Genomic DNA, 18,045 nt, shown 5'->3' with positions numbered 1-18,045 from the left:
CCCTCGCCCTGTTGGTGGGCTGCCGCCTATTCCCCCGGGCCAGGGCTGGGGCACAGCGCAAGGGGGAGGGGAGCCAGTGTATGGGGCGTCTCTCTCTGGGGATGTGTCCCATGGGTGGGGTGGGGTGGCGTGGTTTGTGGGGCGCTGAAGAAATCAGTCCCCTCCATCTCCTACCTCTGGAAAACGCCCAAGCCCGTGGAGAACCGCCGGCACCGCTTCTTGGGGGCCGGGACCCTCCTCTGTGTCCTCCTGTGGCCCGGTCCAAGGGGCCTGGGCCTGGCCGGGGCTGCATTGGACCCCGACCACCCTGGCGTGTGGACTCGCTAAAAATCGGCCATTAGATATTGGATTCCAGCTTCATTGAGGTCATTTCACTAATGAGTGCACCGGAAAGAGTTTCCTAATCCATCTGTGAGGGTGGCAACTGAAAGAGAATTTGAAAGCTGACAGAATAGGCGAGGGAAGGCATAGGAGATTTCCACACCCAGCAAGGAAGCCTTTCCCGAAATGGAAGAAAGAAACGAGCAAACAGAGACATTGGTAGCCCGCCCGGAAAAGAGTCTGCCCCCGAGAGAAAGCACCCTGACCAGGTTCACCCGTGGGTGGGTGGCGAGCTAGCGGCGTTCAGAAGAGCGAGGCCCGCAGTCTGTGCGGAAGACACCTGCGCTCGGGTGTGTGTGGCGGCCCGATTCACAAGCAGCTCTAGATGTTAAACCAAGGAGAAGCCAGGGAGTTCCCAAGGCCCCAGGTGTCCTCAGCCCACGACTGGCTGCTGTGGGAATGCGAAGCCCGGCTCCTTGTCTCAGAGCGGGGTTCCCAGGAGGATCAGGCTGAAGCTGGGACTTGGCCTCAAAGTGTCCCCTCGCATGGCCACCCCCTTCCCCTTCCTGCTCCTCTACTCCTGGTGCCCCTCCATCCAGGGGCCAGACCTTAAAGAGTCACCGCAAGAGAATCCTGGTCCCAAAGGAGCCTTCTGGGGGACCGGTGCTGAGAGAGGTTGTGGGCATGGCCCGCTGGGGCTCTGCCCGACCCAGGGCTGAGAGATGCCACCTCCCAGCTCTGGGTCCCTGCAGGAAGTGTTGGCAAGCACAGGGCCAGTCCCCCAAAGGCCCAGGTGCAGGGAGCCCAGGCCAAGCAGCCTGTGGAAGAAGCCACTTGCCGTGCCACCCCGGGAACAGGACTGCAGGCCCCGGCCCTTCCCACCTCCTCCTCCTCCTCCTCCTCCCCCCCCCGCGCCCCCCCCCCCGGACATGGCACAGGGCTCAGAGACACCTCAGACTCTTGCTACCCAAGGTGCGAAGGGCATCAGTTGCTCCTCCAACCCCCCCCCGCCCAGCAGACCACGTTGTCCAGCCAGCCCCCGGGCCTCCCTGGGGTGCCCAGCACAAAAGTGCAGACACCCACCGGACCCTCAGTCTCAGCTTTCAGATGTTTTTGCCACTCTAAGGACCCGCAGGCCCGCTGGGCCTTCGGGCAGGACAGAGAGCCCCGGGATCCGACGTGTAGAGCTGCGTGTACGTACGTCCCCATCAGGAGGCGGTCCCCACCTCCGCGGCTCTCCCCTCGCGGGGAGCGGCAGCCCCAGCCGGCAGCCGCAGGGCATCAGGGAAGACACCAGGCTGGGCCCCCCGCGGCACAGCGGGGGCACGTCCCCCGCACTCGACTTAGGGAAGGCTGCTGGAGACTGCTGCGGCCACCCTGCTGCCGGGTTTCTGGAGGGCTTCCTGGAAGCAGCCTCCACACCAAGCCCTTGGAAGGCCCAGGCGACGGAGGAGCCGGTCAGGCAGGGGCCGAGGACGGTGAGAGGCCGGGCGGGAAGGAGCATGTCAGGCAGGGGCAGAGGACGGTGACAGGCCGGGCGGGGAGGAGCCGGTCAGGCGGGGGCCCAGGACAGTGACGGGCCTGGCCGGGGAGGAGTGCGTCAGGCAGGGGCAGAGGAGACGGGCTGGGTAAGGGGTAGAGTGACAGTTAGGGCACAATTCACAATCGCAAAGACGTGGAAGCGACCCGAGTGCCCATCCATCCAGGAGTGCATTAATAAAATGTGGCGCGTGGACACCACGGAGTGCCATTCGGCTGTGAGGAGCAGCGGTGAGAGGGCGCCTCTCGTGTTCTCCTGGCCAGAGCTGGAACCCGTTCCAGTAAGCCAGGTATCCCAAGAATGGACACACGAGCACCACGTGAGCGCGCTCACCAGCAAATTGGTACGAACGGATGGACACCTAAGTGGACGGAGAGGAATCACCTTCATCGGGTGGGTGTCGGGCGGGTGGGGGGAGGCGATGGGCATCCACATCCATTAGGAATGGGGTGGGTGCGCACCGACTGGGGGATGGGCGCACTTGAAGCTCTGACCCCAGGGGGGAGGCTTGGAGAGGGCAACTGTACCCGACCTTAACACTGGTACCCCCACAATACGCTGGAACAACATGAGAGGTATATGAATGAGAACACAGGGGGGAGGGGTGCACGGGCAACACATGTCACCTGAATACTTGTACTCCCATCATCTGCTTGAAAAGAGAGAGAAAAGAAAATGCAATCATAGAGGTAAGAGACACTTTTTAAAAATCATGAATCCGAAGAGAAAAGTAAAAGGAGGCCTGTGGAGCAGGTCTGGGTGTGACTCCGGATCCCCCAACATCAGGTGCCACCACCAAAGATTCCTGCGTGGAGCCCATAGAACCCCCAAAAGCAACGGGACGAGTTCTGGTCACATACTCCCTCAAAATGACATCCTGGCCTTCTTCTGGAACTCCCTCCCCTCTCAGACTCTCAAGGTTTTCTCCAGCGTGTCTGTTCCCACAGAGCAGACCTTTGGTCTGAGACCTGACAGTCCAGATGCCACGCATGCTGCCGCGTGGCGGCGGTGTCGCGGCTTGGGACAAGAGGAGGCCCCACGGTGCGGGCTGAGGCGCCAGGCACCGCGGCGGGCGCTGAGGGTTGGGGTCACCCCCACCCCGGGCCGCCGCCGCGCTCCCAGAAAGGGGACAGAACAAGAGGCAAAAAAAAAAAAAAAAAAAAAGAAGCAGCCTGTGGCCCCCGGTATTCCCAGGCGGTCTCCCATCCAAGTACTGACCGGGACCGACCCTGCTTAGCTTCCGAGACCAGACGAGATCGGGGGGCGTTCAGGGTGGTGTGGCCCTAGACGGCGGCGGAGGGCGCCCCTGCCCCGCTCAAGAAGCCGAGCCTCTCTGCGCTTTCCCGCCGCCGCCGCCGCCGCCTCCCGCCCCAGGCCCCGCGCCAGGCCGGGCCTGTTGAGTTCGCCGGCCGGGTCCCGTGGGCTCCCAGGGACGGGGGTGATGGGCGGGGCGGGGCGGGGGGCTGTCTCTCTATACACACACACACACACTCACACTCACTCACACTCACACAAGATGCGCCTCCACGGCTGGACTCGCCAAGGTGGAGCCCTCCCAGCCCCCCTCGTCTCCTCGCCTGGCCTCCTTCACCTACCCGCTGCCCACCCCCAGCGCGTCGCCGCCGCTGACGCTGACTGCGCACGCGCGCGCCCTTTGACCCCAGCCAGGGGCCGCCCTCCCCCACAACCCCTTTCAGCTGTGCCCCCCCTCGCCCTGTGGGTGGGCTGCCGCCTATTCCCCCGGGCCAGGGCTGGGGCACAGCGCAAGGGGGAGGGGAGCCAGTGTATGGGGCGTCTCTCTCTGGGGATGTGTCCCATGGGTGGGGTGGGGTGGCGTGGTTTGTGGGGCGCTGAAGAAATCAGTCCCCTCCATCTCCTACCTCTGGAAAACGCCCAAGCCCGTGGAGAACCGCCGGCACCGCTTCGTGGGGGCCGGGACCCTCCTCTGTGTCCTCCTGTGGCCCGGTCCAAGGGGCCTGGGCCTGGCCGGGGCTGCATTGGACCCCGACCACCCTGGCGTGTGGACTCGCTAAAAATCGGCCATTAGATATTGGATTCCAGCTTCATTGAGGTCATTTCACTAATGAGTGCACCGGAAAGAGTTTCCTAATCCATCTGTGAGGGTGGCAACTGAAAGAGAATTTGAAAGCTGACAGAATAGGCGAGGGAAGGCATAGGAGATTTCCACACCCAGCAAGGAAGCCTTTCCCGAAATGGAAGAAAGAAACGAGCAAACAGAGACACCGGTAGCCCGCCCGGAAAAGAGTCTGCCCCCGAGAGAAAGCACCCTGACCAGGTTCACCCGTGGGTGGGTGGCGAGCTAGCGGCGTTCAGAAGAGCGAGGCCCGCAGTCTGTGCGGAAGACACCTGCGCTCGGGTGTGTGTGGCGGCCCGATTCACAAGCAGCTCTAGATGTTAAACCAAGGAGAAGCCAGGGAGTTCCCAAGGCCCCAGGTGTCCTCAGCCCACGACTGGCTGCTGTGGGAATGCGAAGCCCGGCTCCTTGTCTCAGAGCGGGGTTCCCAGGAGGATCAGGCTGAAGCTGGGACTTGGCCTCAAAGTGTCCCCTCGCATGGCCACCCCCTTCCCCTTCCTGCTCCTCTACTCCTGGTGCCCCTCCATCCAGGGGCCAGACCTTAAAGAGTCACCGCAAGAGAATCCTGGTCCCAAAGGAGCCTTCTGGGGGACCGGTGCTGAGAGAGGTTGTGGGCATGGCCCGCTGGGGCTCTGCCCGACCCAGGGCTGAGAGATGCCACCTCCCAGCTCTGGGTCCCTGCAGGAAGTGTTGGCAAGCACAGGGCCAGTCCCCCAAAGGCCCAGGTGCAGGGAGCCCAGGCCAAGCAGCCTGTGGAAGAAGCCACTTGCCGTGCCACCCCGGGAACAGGACTGCAGGCCCCGGCCCTTCCCACCTCCTCCTCCTCCTCCTCCTCCCCCCCCCCCCGCGCCCCGCCCCCGGACATGGCACAGGGCTCAGAGACACCTCAGACTCTTGCTACCCAAGGTGCGAAGGGCATCAGTTGCTCCTCCAACCCCCCCCGCCCAGCAGACCACGTTGTCCAGCCAGCCCCCGGGCCTCCCTGGGGTGCCCAGCACAAAAGTGCAGACACCCACCGGACCCTCAGTCTCAGCTTTCAGATGTTTTTGCCACTCTAAGGACCCGCAGGCCCGCTGGGCCTTCGGGCAGGACAGAGAGCCCCGGGATCCGACGTGGAGAGCTGCGTGTACGTACGTCCCCATCAGGAGGCGGTCCCCACCTCCGCGGCTCTCCCCTCGCGGGGAGCGGCAGCCCCAGCCGGCAGCCGCAGGGCATCAGGGAAGACACCAGGCTGGGCCCCCCGCGGCACAGCGGGGGCACGTCCCCCGCACTCGACTTAGGGAAGGCTGCTGGAGACTGCTGCGGCCACCCTGCTGCCGGGTTTCTGGAGGGCTTCCTGGAAGCAGCCTCCACACCAAGCCCTTGGAAGGCCCAGGCGACGGAGGAGCCGGTCAGGCAGGGGCCGAGGACGGTGAGAGGCCGGGCGGGAAGGAGCATGTCAGGCAGGGGCAGAGGACGGTGACAGGCCGGGCGGGGAGGAGCCGGTCAGGCGGGGGCCCAGGACAGTGACGGGCCTGGCCGGGGAGGAGTGCGTCAGGCAGGGGCAGAGGAGACGGGCTGGGTAAGGGGTAGAGTGACAGTTAGGGCACAATTCACAATCGCAAAGACGTGGAAGCGACCCGAGTGCCCATCCATCCAGGAGTGCATTAATAAAATGTGGCGCGTGGACACCACGGAGTGCCATTCGGCTGTGAGGAGCAGCGGTGAGAGGGCGCCTCTCGTGTTCTCCTGGCCAGAGCTGGAACCCGTTCCAGTAAGCCAGGTATCCCAAGAATGGACACACGAGCACCACGTGAGCGCGCTCACCAGCAAATTGGTACGAACGGATGGACACCTAAGTGGACGGAGAGGAATCACCTTCATCGGGTGGGTGTCGGGCGGGTGGGGGGAGGCGATGGGCATCCACATCCATTAGGAATGGGGTGGGTGCGCACCGACTGGGGGATGGGCGCACTTGAAGCTCTGACCCCAGGGGGGAGGCTTGGAGAGGGCAACTGTACCCGACCTTAACACTGGTACCCCCACAATACGCTGGAACAACATGAGAGGTATATGAATGAGAACACAGGGGGGAGGGGTGCACGGGCAACACATGTCACCTGAATACTTGTACTCCCATCATCTGCTTGAAAAGAGAGAGAAAAGAAAATGCAATCATAGAGGTAAGAGACACTTTTTAAAAATCATGAATCCGAAGAGAAAAGTAAAAGGAGGCCTGTGGAGCAGGTCTGGGTGTGACTCCGGATCCCCCAACATCAGGTGCCACCACCAAAGATTCCTGCGTGGAGCCCATAGAACCCCCAAAAGCAACGGGACGAGTTCTGGTCACATACTCCCTCAAAATGACATCCTGGCCTTCTTCTGGAACTCCCTCCCCTCTCAGACTCTCAAGGTTTTCTCCAGCGTGTCTGTTCCCACAGAGCAGACCTTTGGTCTGAGACCTGACAGTCCAGATGCCACGCATGCTGCCGCGTGGCGGCGGTGTCGCGGCTTGGGACAAGAGGAGGCCCCACGGTGCGGGCTGAGGCGCCAGGCACCGCGGCGGGCGCTGAGGGTTGGGGTCACCCCCACCCCGGGCCGCCGCCGCGCTCCCAGAAAGGGGACAGAACAAGAGGCAAAAAAAAAAAAAAAAAAAAAGAAGCAGCCTGTGGCCCCCGGTATTCCCAGGCGGTCTCCCATCCAAGTACTGACCGGGCCCGACCCTGCTTAGCTTCCGAGACCAGACGAGATCGGGGGGCGTTCAGGGTGGTGTGGCCCTAGACGGCGGCGGAGGGCGCCCCTGCCCCGCTCAAGAAGCCGAGCCTCTCTGCGCTTTCCCCCCGCCGCCGCCGCCGCCGCCGCCGCCGCCGCCGCCGCCTCCCGCTCCAGGCCCCGCGCCGGGCCGGGCCTGTTGAGCTCGCCGGCCGGGTCCCGTGGGCTCCCAGGGACGGGGGTGATGGGCGGGGCGGGGCGGGTGGCTGTCTCTCTATACACACACACACACACTCACACTCACTCACACTCACACAAGATGCGCCTCCACGGCTGGACTCGCCAAGGTGGAGCCCTCCCAGCCCCCCTCGTCTCCTCGCCCGGCCTCCTTCACCTACCCGCTGCCCACCCCCAGCGCGTCGCCGCCGCTGACGCTGACTGCGCACGCGCGCGCCCTTTGACCCCAGCCAGGGGCCGCCCTCCCCCACAACCCCTTTCAGCTGTGCCCCCCCTCGCCCTGTGGGTGGGCTGCCGCCTATTCCCCCGGGCCAGGGCTGGGGCACAGCGCAAGGGGGAGGGGAGCCAGTGTATGGGGCGTCTCTCTCTGGGGATGTGTCCCATGGGTGGGGTGGGGTGGCGTGGTTTGTGGGGCGCTGAAGAAATCAGTCCCCTCCATCTCCTACCTCTGGAAAACGCCCAAGCCCCTGGAGAACCGCCGGCACCGCTTCGTGGGGGCCGGGACCCTCCTCTGTGTCCTCCTGTGGCCCGGTCCAAGGGGCCTGGGCCTGGCCGGGGCTGCATTGGACCCCGACCACCCTGGCGTGTGGACTCGCTAAAAATCGGCCATTTGATATTGGATTCCAGCTTCATTGAGGTCATTTCACTAATGAGTGCACCGGAAAGAGTTTCCTAATCCATCTGTGAGGGTGGCAACTGAAAGAGAATTTGAAAGCTGACAGAATAGGCGAGGGAAGGCATAGGAGATTTCCACACCCAGCAAGGAAGCCTTTCCCGAAATGGAAGAAAGAAACGAGCAAACAGAGACACCGGTAGCCCGCCCGGAAAAGAGTCTGCCCCCGAGAGAAAGCACCCTGACCAGGTTCACCCGTGGGTGGGTGGCGAGCTAGCGGCGTTCAGAAGAGCGAGGCCCGCAGTCTGTGCGGAAGACACCTGCACTCGGGTGTGTGTGGCGGCCCGATTCACAAGCAGCTCTAGATGTTAAACCAAGGAGAAGCCAGGGAGTTCCCAAGGCCCCAGGTGTCCTCAGCCCACGACTGGCTGCTGTGGGAATGCGAAGCCCGGCTCCTTGTCTCAGAGCGGGGTTCCCAGGAGGATCAGGCTGAAGCTGGGACTTGGCCTCAAAGTGTCCCCTCGCATGGCCACCCCCTTCCCCTTCCTGCTCCTCTACTCCTGGTGCCCCTCCATCCAGGGGCCAGACCTTAAAGAGTCACCGCAAGAGAATCCTGGTCCCAAAGGAGCCTTCTGGGGGACCGGTGCTGAGAGAGGTTGTGGGCATGGCCCGCTGGGGCTCTGCCCGACCCAGGGCTGAGAGATGCCACCTCCCAGCTCTGGGTCCCTGCAGGAAGTGTTGGCAAGCACAGGGCCAGTCCCCCAAAGGCCCAGGTACAGGGAGCCCAGGCCAAGCAGCCTGTGGAAGAAGCCACTTGCCGTGCCACCCCGGGAACAGGACTGCAGGCCCCGGCCCTTCCCACCTCCTCCTCCTCCTCCTCCTCCCCCCCCCGCGCCCCCCCCGGACATGGCACAGGGCTCAGAGACACCTCAGACTCTTGCTACCCAAGGTGCAAAGGGCATCAGTTGCTCCTCCAAACCCCCCCCCCGCCCAGCAGACCACTTTGTCCAGCCAGCCCCCGGGCCTCCCTGGGGTGCCCAGCACAAAAGTGCAGACACCCACCGGACCCTCAGTCTCAGCTTTCGGATGTTTTTGCCACTCTAAGGACCCGCAGGCCCGCTGGGCCTTCGGGCAGGACAGAGAGCCCCGGGATCCGACGTGGAGAGCTGCGTGTACGTACGTCCCCATCAGGAGGCGGTCCCCACCTCCGCGGCTCTCCCCTCGCGGGGAGCGGCAGCCCCAGCCGGCAGCCGCAGGGCCTCAGGGAAGACACCAGGCTGGGCCCCCCGCGGCACAGCGAGGGCACGTCCCCCGCACTCGACTTAGGGAAGGCTGCTGGAGACTGCTGCGGCCACCCTGCTGCCGGGTTTCTGGAGGGCTTCCTGGAAGCAGCCTCCACACCAAGCCCTTGGAAGGCCCAGGCGACGGAGGAGCCGGTCAGGCAGGGGCCGAGGACGGTGAGAGGCCGGGCGGGAAGGAGCATGTCAGGCAGGGGCAGAGGACGGTGACAGGCCGGGCGGGGAGGAGCCGGTCAGGCGGGGGCCCAGGACAGTGACGGGCCTGGCCGGGGAGGAGTGCGTCAGGCAGGGGCAGAGGAGACGGGCTGGGTAAGGGGTAGAGTGACAGTTAGGGCACAATTCACAATCGCAAAGACGTGGAAGCGACCCGAGTGCCCATCCATCCAGGAGTGCATTAATAAAATGTGGCGCGTGGACACCACGGAGTGCCATTCGGCTGTGAGGAGCAGCGGTGAGAGGGCGCCTCTCGTGTTCTCCTGGCCAGAGCTGGAACCCGTTCCAGTAAGCCAGGTATCCCAAGAATGGACACACGAGCACCACGTGAGCGCGCACACCAGCAAATTGGTACGAACGGATGGACACCTAAGTGGACGGAGAGGAATCACCTTCATCGGGTGGGTGTCGGGCGGGTGGGGGGAGGCGATGGGCATCCACATCCATTAGGAATGGGGTGGGTGCGCACCGACTGGGGGATGGGCGCACTTGAAGCTCTGACCCCAGGGGGGAGGCTTGGAGAGGGCAACTGTACCCGACCTTAACACTGGTACCCCCACAATACGCTGGAACAACATGAGAGGTATATGAATGAGAACACAGGGGGGAGGGGTGCACGGGCAACACATGTCACCTGAATACTTGTACTCCCATCATCTGCTTGAAAAGAGAGAGAAAAGAAAATGCAATCATAGAGGTAAGAGACACTTTTTAAAAATCATGAATCCGAAGAGAAAAGTAAAAGGAGGCCTGTGGAGCAGGTCTGGGTGTGACTCCGGATCCCCCAACATCAGGTGCCACCACCAAAGATTCCTGCGTGGAGCCCATAGAACCCCCAAAAGCAACGGGACGAGTTCTGGTCACATACTCCCTCAAAATGACATCCTGGCCTTCTTCTGGAACTCCCTCCCCTCTCAGACTCTCAAGGTTTTCTCCAGCGTGTCTGTTCCCACAGAGCAGACCTTTGGTCTGAGACCTGACAGTCCAGATGCCACGCATGCTGCCGCGTGGCGGCGGTGTCGCGGCTTGGGACAAGAGGAGGCCCCACGGTGCGGGCTGAGGCGCCAGGCAGCGCGGCGGGCGCTGAGGGTTGGGGTCACCCCCACCCCGGGCCGCCGCCGCGCTCCCAGAAAGGGGACAGAACAAGAGGCAAAAAAAAAAAAAAAAAAAAAAAGAAGCAGCCTGTGGCCCCCGGTATTCCCAGGCAGTCTCCCATCCAACTACTGACCGGGCCCGACCCTGCTTAGCTTCCGAGACCAGACGAGATCGGGGGCGTTCAGGGTAGTGTGGCCCTAGACGGCGGCGGAGGGCGCCCCTGCCCCGCTCAAGAAGCCGAGCCTCTCTGCGCTTTCCCCCCGCCGCCGCCGCCGCCGCCGCCGCCGCCGCCGCCGCCGCCGCCGCCTCCCGCCCCAGGCCCCGCGCCGGGCCGGGCCTGTTGAGTTCGCCGGCCGGGTCCCGTGGGCTCCCAGGGACGGGGGTGATGGGCGGGGCGGGGCGGGGGGCTGTCTCTCTATACACACACACACACACTCACACTCACTCACACTCACACAAGATGCGCCTCCACGGCTGGACTCGCCAAGGTGGAGCCCTCCCAGCCCCCCTCGTCTCCTCGCCCGGCCTCCTTCACCTACCCGCTGCCCACCCCCAGCGCGTCGCCGCCGCTGACGCTGACTGCGCACGCGCGCGCCCTTTGACCCCAGCCAGGGGCCGCCCTCCCCCACAACCCCTTTCAGCTGTGCCCCCCCTCGCCCTGTGGGTGGGCTGCCGCCTATTCCCCCGGGCCAGGGCTGGGGCACAGCGCAAGGGGGAGGGGAGCCAGTGTATGGGGCGTCTCTCTCTGGGGATGTGTCCCATGGGTGGGGTGGGGTGGCGTGGTTTGTGGGGCGCTGAAGAAATCAGTCCCCTCCATCTCCTACCTCTGGAAAACGCCCAAGCCCCTGGAGAACCGCCGGCACCGCTTCGTGGGGGCCGGGACCCTCCTCTGTGTCCTCCTGTGGCCCGGTCCAAGGGGCCTGGGCCTGGCCGGGGCTGCATTGGACCCCGACCACCCTGGCGTGTGGACTCGCTAAAAATCGGCCATTTGATATTGGATTCCAGCTTCATTGAGGTCATTTCACTAATGAGTGCACCGGAAAGAGTTTCCTAATCCATCTGTGAGGGTGGCAACTGAAAGAGAATTTGAAAGCTGACAGAATAGGCGAGGGAAGGCATAGGAGATTTCCACACCCAGCAAGGAAGCCTTTCCCGAAATGGAAGAAAGAAACGAGCAAACAGAGACACCGGTAGCCCGCCCGGAAAAGAGTCTGCCCCCGAGAGAAAGCACCCTGACCAGGTTCACCCGTGGGTGGGTGGCGAGCTAGCGGCGTTCAGAAGAGCGAGGCCCGCAGTCTGTGCGGAAGACACCTGCACTCGGGTGTGTGTGGCGGCCCGATTCACAAGCAGCTCTAGATGTTAAACCAAGGAGAAGCCAGGGAGTTCCCAAGGCCCCAGGTGTCCTCAGCCCACGACTGGCTGCTGTGGGAATGCGAAGCCCGGCTCCTTGTCTCAGAGCGGGGTTCCCAGGAGGATCAGGCTGAAGCTGGGACTTGGCCTCAAAGTGTCCCCTCGCATGGCCACCCCCTTCCCCTTCCTGCTCCTCTACTCCTGGTGCCCCTCCATCCAGGGGCCAGACCTTAAAGAGTCACCGCAAGAGAATCCTGGTCCCAAAGGAGCCTTCTGGGGGACCGGTGCTGAGAGAGGTTGTGGGCATGGCCCGCTGGGGCTCTGCCCGACCCAGGGCTGAGAGATGCCACCTCCCAGCTCTGGGTCCCTGCAGGAAGTGTTGGCAAGCACAGGGCCAGTCCCCCAAAGGCCCAGGTACAGGGAGCCCAGGCCAAGCAGCCTGTGGAAGAAGCCACTTGCCGTGCCACCCCGGGAACAGGACTGCAGGCCCCGGCCCTTCCCACCTCCTCCTCCTCCTCCTCCTCCCCCCCCCCCGCGCCCCCCCCGGACATGGCACAGGGCTCAGAGACACCTCAGACTCTTGCTACCCAAGGTGCAAAGGGCATCAGTTGCTCCTCCAAACCCCCCCCCCCGCCCAGCAGACCACGTTGTCCAGCCAGCCCCCGGGCCTCCCTGGGGTGCCCAGCACAAAAGTGCAGACACCCACCGGACCCTCAGTCTCAGCTTTCGGATGTTTTTGCCACTCTAAGGACCCGCAGGCCCGCTGGGCCTTCGGGCAGGACAGAGAGCCCCGGGATCCGACGTGGAGAGCTGCGTGTACGTGTACGTACGTCCCCATCAGGAGGCGGTCCCCACCTCCGCGGCTCTCCCCTTGCGGGGAGCGGCAGCCCCAGCCGGCAGCCACAGGGCCTCAGGGAAGACACCAGGCTGGGCCCCCCGCGGCACAGCGGGGGCACGTCCCCCGCACTCGACTTAGGGAAGGCTGCTGGAGACTGCTGCGGCCACCCTGCTGCCGGGTTTCTGGAGGGCTTCCTGGAAGCAGCCTCCACACCAAGCCCTTGGAAGGCCCAGGCGACGGAGGAGCCGGTCAGGCAGGGGCCGAGGACGGTGAGAGGCCGGGCGGGAAGGAGCATGTCAGGCAGGGGCAGAGGACGGTGACAGGCCGGGCGGGGAGGAGCCGGTCAGGCGGGGGCCCAGGACAGTGACGGGCCTGGCCGGGGAGGAGTGCGTCAGGCAGGGGCAGAGGAGACGGGCTGGGTAAGGGGTAGGGTGACAGTTAGGGCACAATTCACAATCGCAAAGACGTGGAAGCGACCCGAGTGCCCATCCATCCAGGAGTGCATTAATAAAATGTGGCGCGTGGACACCACGGAGTGCCATTCGGCTGTGAGGAGCAGCGGTGAGAGGGCGCCTCTCGTGTTCTCCTGGCCAGAGCTGGAACCCGTTCCAGTAAGCCAGGTATCCCAAGAATGGACACACGAGCACCACGTGAGCGCGCTCACCAGCAAATTGGTACGAACGGATGGACACCTAAGTGGACGGAGAGGAATCACCTTCATCGGGTGGGTGTCGGGCGGGTGGGGGGAGGCGATGGGCATCCACATCCATTAGGAATGGGGTGGGTGCGCACCGACTGGGGGATGGGCGCACTTGAAGCTCTGACCCCAGGGGGGAGGCTTGGAGAGGGCAACTGTACCCGACCTTAACACTGGTACCCCCACAATACGCTGGAACAACATGAGAGGTATATGAATGAGAACACAGGGGGGAGGGGTGCACGGGCAACACATGTCACCTGAATACTTGTACTCCCATCATCTGCTTGAAAAGAGAGAGAAAAGAAAATGCAATCATAGAGGTAAGAGACACTTTTTAAAAATCATGAATCCGAAGAGAAAAGTAAAAGGAGGCCTGTGGAGCAGGTCTGGGTGTGACTCCGGATCCCCCAACATCAGGTGCCACCACCAAAGATTCCTGCGTGGAGCCCATAGAACCCCCAAAAGCAACGGGACGAGTTCTGGTCACATACTCCCTCAAAATGACATCCTGGCCTTCTTCTGGAACTCCCTCCCCTCTCAGACTCTCAAGGTTTTCTCCAGCGTGTCGGTTCCCACAGAGCAGACCTTTGGTCTGAGACCTGACAGTCCAGATGCCACGCATGCTGCCGCGTGGCGGCGGTGTCGCGGCTTGGGACAAGAGGAGGCCCCACGGTGCGGGCTGAGGCGCCAGGCAGCGCGGCGGGCGCTGAGGGTTGGGGTCACCCCCACCCCGGGCCGCCGCCGCGCTCCCAGAAAGGGGACAGAACAAGAGGCAAAAAAAAAAAAAAAAAAAAAGAAGCAGCCTGTGGCCCCCGGTATTCCCAGGCAGTCTCCCATCCAAGTACTGACCGGGCCCGACCCTGCTTAGCTTCCGAGACCAGACGAGATCGGGGGCGTTCAGGGTAGTGTGGCCCTAGACGGCGGCGGAGGGCGCCCCTGCCCCGCTCAAGAAGCCGAGCCTCTCTGCGCTTTCCCCCCGCCGCCGCCGCCGCCGCCGCCGCCGCCGCCGCCGCCGCCTCCCGCCCCAGGCCCCGCGCCGGGCCGGGCCTGTTGAGTTCGCCGGCCGGGTCCCGTGGGCTCCCAGGGACGGGGGTGATGGGCGGGGCGGGGCGGGGGGCTGTCTCTCTATACACACACACACACACTCACACTCACTCACACTCACACAAGATGCGCCTCCACGGCTGGACTCGCCAAGGTGGAGCCCTCCCAGCCCCCCTCGTCTCCTCGCCCGGCCTCCTTCACCTACCCGCTGCCCACCCCCAGCGCGTCGCCGCCGCTGACGCTGACTGCGCACGCGCGCGCCCTTTGACCCCAGCCAGGGGCCGCCCTCCCCCACAACCCCTTTCAGCTGTGCCCCCCCTCGCCCTGTGGGTGGGCTGCCGCCTATTCCCCCGGGCCAGGGCTGGGGCACAGCGCAAGGGGGAGGGGAGCCAGTGTATGGGGCGTCTCTCTCTGGGGATGTGTCCCATGGGTGGGGTGGGGTGGCGTGGTTTGTGGGGCGCTGAAGAAATCAGTCCCCTCCATCTCCTACCTCTGGAAAACGCCCAAGCCCCTGGAGAACCGCCGGCACCGCTTCGTGGGGGCCGGGACCCTCCTCTGTGTCCTCCTGTGGCCCGGTCCAAGGGGCCTGGGCCTGGCCGGGGCTGCATTGGACCCCGACCACCCTGGCGTGTGGACTCGCTAAAAATCGGCCATTTGATATTGGATTCCAGCTTCATTGAGGTCATTTCACTAATGAGTGCACCGGAAAGAGTTTCCTAATCCATCTGTGAGGGTGGCAACTGAAAGAGAATTTGAAAGCTGACAGAATAGGCGAGGGAAGGCATAGGAGATTTCCACACCCAGCAAGGAAGCCTTTCCCGAAATGGAAGAAAGAAACGAGCAAACAGAGACACCGGTAGCCCGCCCGGAAAAGAGTCTGCCCCCGAGAGAAAGCACCCTGACCAGGTTCACCCGTGGGTGGGTGGCGAGCTAGCGGCGTTCAGAAGAGCGAGGCCCGCAGTCTGTGCGGAAGACACCTGCACTCGGGTGTGTGTGGCGGCCCGATTCACAAGCAGCTCTAGATGTTAAACCAAGGAGAAGCCAGGGAGTTCCCAAGGCCCCAGGTGTCCTCAGCCCACGACTGGCTGCTGTGGGAATGCGAAGCCCGGCTCCTTGTCTCAGAGCGGGGTTCCCAGGAGGATCAGGCTGAAGCTGGGACTTGGCCTCAAAGTGTCCCCTCGCATGGCCACCCCCTTCCCCTTCCTGCTCCTCTACTCCTGGTGCCCCTCCATCCAGGGGCCAGACCTTAAAGAGTCACCGCAAGAGAATCCTGGTCCCAAAGGAGCCTTCTGGGGGACCGGTGCTGAGAGAGGTTGTGGGCATGGCCCGCTGGGGCTCTGCCCGACCCAGGGCTGAGAGATGCCACCTCCCAGCTCTGGGTCCCTGCAGGAAGTGTTGGCAAGCACAGGGCCAGTCCCCCAAAGGCCCAGGTGCAGGGAGCCCAGGCCAAGCAGCCTGTGGAAGAAGCCACTTGCCATGCCACCCCGGGAACAGGACTGCAGGCCCCGGCCCTTCCCACCTCCTCCTCCTCCTCCTCCTCCCCCCCCCGCGCCCCCCCCCGGACATGGCACAGGGCTCAGAGACACCTCAGACTCTTGCTACCCAAGGTGCGAAGGGCATCAGTTGCTCCTCCAACCCCCCCCGCCCAGCAGACCACGTTGTCCAGCCAGCCCCCGGGCCTCCCTGGGGTGCCCAGCACAAAAGTGCAGACACCCACCGGACCCTCAGTCTCAGCTTTCGGATGTTTTTGCCACTCTAAGGACCCGCAGGCCCGCTGGGCCTTCGGGCAGGACAGAGAGCCCCGGGATCCGACGTGGAGAGCTGCGTGTACGTACGTCCCCATCAGGAGGCGGTCCCCACCTCCGCGGCTCTCCACTCGCGGGGAGCGGCAGCCCCAGCCGGCAGCCGCAGGGCATCAGGGAAGACACCAGGCTGGGCCCCCCGCGGCACAGCGGGGGCACGTCCCCCGCACTCGACTTAGGGAAGGCTGCTGGAGACTGCTGCGGCCACCCTGCTGCCGGGTTTCAGGAGGGCTTCCTGGAAGCAGCCTCCACACCAAGCCCTTGGAAGGCCCAGGCGACGGAGGAGCCGGTCAGGCAGGGGCCGAGGACGGTGAGAGGCCGGGCGGGAAGGAGCATGTCAGGCAGGGGCAGAGGACGGTGACAGGCCGGGCGGGGAGGAGCCGGTCAGGCGGGGGCCCAGGACAGTGACGGGCCTGGCCGGGGAGGAGTGCGTCAGGCAGGGGCAGAGGAGACGGGCTGGGTAAGGGGTAGAGTGACAGTTAGGGCACAATTCACAATCGCAAAGACGTGGAAGCGACCCGAGTGCCCATCCATCCAGGAGTGCATTAATAAAATGTGGCGCGTGGACACCACGGAGTGCCATTCGGCTGTGAGGAGCAGCGGTGAGAGGGCGCCTCTCGTGTTCTCCTGGCCAGAGCTGGAACCCGTTCCAGTAAGCCAGGTATCCCAAGAATGGACACACGAGCACCACGTGAGCGCGCTCACCAGCAAATTGGTACGAACGGATGGACACCTAAGTGGACGGAGAGGAATCACCTTCATCGGGTGGGTGTCGGGCGGGTGGGGGGAGGCGATGGGCATCCACATCCATTAGGAATGGGGTGGGTGCGCACCGACTGGGGGATGGGCGCACTTGAAGCTCTGACCCCAGGGGGGAGGCTTGGAGAGGGCAACTGTACCCGACCTTAACACTGGTACCCCCACAATACGCTGGAACAACATGAGAGGTATATGAATGAGAACACAGGGGGGAGGGGTGCACGGGCAACACATGTCACCTGAATACTTGTACTCCCATCATCTGCTTGAAAAGAGAGAGAAAAGAAAATGCAATCATAGAGGTAAGAGACACTTTTTAAAAATCATGAATCCGAAGAGAAAAGTAAAAGGAGGCCTGTGGAGCAGGTCTGGGTGTGACTCCGGATCCCCCAACATCAGGTGCCACCACCAAAGATTCCTGCGTGGAGCCCATAGAACCCCCAAAAGCAACGGGACGAGTTCTGGTCACATACTCCCTCAAAATGACATCCTGGCCTTCTTCTGGAACTCCCTCCCCTCTCAGACTCTCAAGGTTTTCTCCAGCGTGTCGGTTCCCACAGAGCAGACCTTTGGTCTGAGACCTGACAGTCCAGATGCCACGCATGCTGCCGCGTGGCGGCGGTGTCGCGATTTGGGACAAGAGGAGGCCCCACGGTGCGGGCTGGGGCGCCAGGCAGCTCGGCGGGCGCTGAGGGTTGGGGTCACCCCCACCCCGGGCCGCCGCCGCGCTCCCAGAAAGGGGACAGAACAAGAGGCAAAAAAAAAAAAAAAAAAAAGAAGCAGCCTGTGGCCCCCGGTATTCCCAGGCGGTCTCCCATCCAAGTACTGACCGGGCCCGACCCTGCTTAGCTTCCGAGACCAGACGAGATCGGGGGGCGTTCAGGGTGGTGTGGCCCTAGACGGCGGCGGAGGGCGCCCCTGCCCCGCTCAAGAAGCCGAGCCTCTCTGCGCTTTCCCCCCGCCGCCGCCGCCGCCGCCGCCGCCGCCGCCGCCGCCTCCCGCCCCAGGCCCCGCGCCGGGCCGGGCCTGTTGAGCTCGCCGGCCGGGTCCCGTGGGCTCCCAGGGACGGGGGTGATGGGCGGGGCGGGGCGGGGGGCTGTCTCTCTATACACACACACACACACTCACACTCACTCACACTCACACAAGATGCGCCTCCACGGCTGGACTCGCCAAGGTGGAGCCCTCCCAGCCCCCCTCGTCTCCTCGCCCGGCCTCCTTCACCTACCCGCTGCCCACCCCCAGCGCGTCGCCGCCGCTGACGCTGACTGCGCACGCGCGCGCCCTTTGACCCCAGCCAGGGGCCGCCCTCCCCCACAACCCCTTTCAGCTGTGCCCCCCCTCGCCCTGTGGGTGGGCTGCCGCCTATTCCCCCGGGCCAGGGCTGGGGCACAGCGCAAGGGGGAGGGGAGCCAGTGTATGGGGCGTCTCTCTCTGGGGATGTGTCCC

At 64.0% G+C, this 18,045-nt stretch overlaps 5 pseudogenes; all 5 read right to left on the bottom strand.

Annotated features, from left to right (window-relative positions):
• Positions 1–3,030: 3,030 nt before the first annotated feature.
• Positions 3,031–3,150, bottom strand: LOC142876272 (uncharacterized; annotated as a pseudogene).
• Positions 3,151–6,598: 3,448 nt separating this feature from the next.
• LOC142876268 (uncharacterized) lies at positions 6,599–6,718 on the bottom strand (annotated as a pseudogene).
• Positions 6,719–10,187: 3,469 nt separating this feature from the next.
• Positions 10,188–10,306, bottom strand: LOC142876312 (uncharacterized; annotated as a pseudogene).
• A 3,485-nt stretch (positions 10,307–13,791) lies between these two features.
• Positions 13,792–13,910, bottom strand: LOC142876287 (uncharacterized; annotated as a pseudogene).
• Positions 13,911–17,377: 3,467 nt separating this feature from the next.
• Positions 17,378–17,497, bottom strand: LOC142876267 (uncharacterized; annotated as a pseudogene).
• Between the last annotated feature and the right edge of the window lie 548 nt (positions 17,498–18,045).

This window comes from Microcebus murinus, chromosome 14, assembly GCF_040939455.1.
Source record: "Microcebus murinus isolate Inina chromosome 14, M.murinus_Inina_mat1.0, whole genome shotgun sequence".
NCBI lineage: Eukaryota > Metazoa > Chordata > Mammalia > Primates > Cheirogaleidae > Microcebus > Microcebus murinus.
The sequence above is the reverse complement of the archived record's forward strand: the minus strand, read 5'-3'. Positions and strand labels throughout refer to the sequence as shown.